Below are 1,381 nucleotides of genomic sequence, written 5' to 3' on the forward strand. Positions count from 1 at the left end.
GACACTTGTGAAAAATCTTTTAAGCTTTTGATAACCAATACCTTTTTTCAAGAATCACTCCAAAAACATATTCAAAAAATCATTGACTTCAAGATTAGGGAACCAGAAGTGCTAAAATGCTGACTCATTTGGTTTAGGACTCATTCCTACACCTATTATGAGGCTTATACTTTATTCTTATAGAAAGAAAATGGAGAACTGTGTGCCTCGTGAAACTTCATCTTGTGTTTAACTGCTGTAATGCAGCGTGGACGTAATGAAGAGGTTTATATGACTGTTTTCACCACGTTTAAACAACTGTGTATACACTTTCTGACATTCCCTACTAGCAATGCTTAAACAACTTTTGTATTTCTTGACCAAAGTGATGCTTAGTGGGAAACACACAGGGGCTCTACTGGTTTCAATGCTACCAATTTCGGTATGAAGCTGTCACCAGAAGAAAGAGAGATTTATAGTCAGAGAATATTGCATCTAAGTGACAAAATTGATATTTATAGTCAAACCCTCACGCTGAGGAAAAAGTGTAGGTGAACATGACTGCATGGAAAATACTGCTCGGTATTATATAAAAACCACACATAACCCCTTAAACACTCCGAGCTAAATCTTATATAAGTACTCTTGGAAGTACTCTTGGAATGAATTCCTTATGTATGGGTGGAGCCAATTTAATCTGAATGCATTACTGCAGTTAAGTTAAATACCATCCACTGATATATGGAACAAAGGCAAGTTCTGTTCTGCACTGTAATCTTATTCCTGCCTCTCTGTCAACAAGTGAAAAATACGGTTTTATCCAATTTGTCCTTAATTTGCCACATCATAACAGAAATAGTTCGGTTTTTTTTTTGCTTTGATTTCATGCTGTGACATGAAGAGAAGACTTACATATAACTCTTAGTAAAAAAGTAGTAACTATTCCGCAAATTTGTGACACAAAATATACACACATGGCGCTTTAAATCAACATTCATTCAGAAACAACACATGGTCAAACATGGAAAATAATTAAATGTACCTTTCAGTACGTTACTGATCAAATTAATAATTTTGTAATACATATGAATGTACATACATAACAAAAACAAATAACAAGTGCTTCTTCAACCAAAGCACCCACTGAGGCACACTCACATCCAATCCCAATTGCATTTTGACATTTAAAAAAATGATTTGTTATTATATATTTTTATATTCAGTGGAACTGCAGGAAAGTTTCCAGAACAAATTTCCTTACAAGGACTATGAAGTATATCGTACTGTATCCCACATACTTCAACTTTGTGATATTAGTGGTATTTCAATTCACAAGAATTTGGGTACAATTGCTTCTAGTTCAACTTTAGAGAAACACAAGAAGCATCAAACTCTCCCTCCG

Source organism: Notothenia rossii, assembly GCF_949606895.1.
Source record: "Notothenia rossii genome assembly, chromosome: 11".
NCBI classification, from domain to species: Eukaryota; Metazoa; Chordata; class Actinopteri; order Perciformes; family Nototheniidae; genus Notothenia; species Notothenia rossii.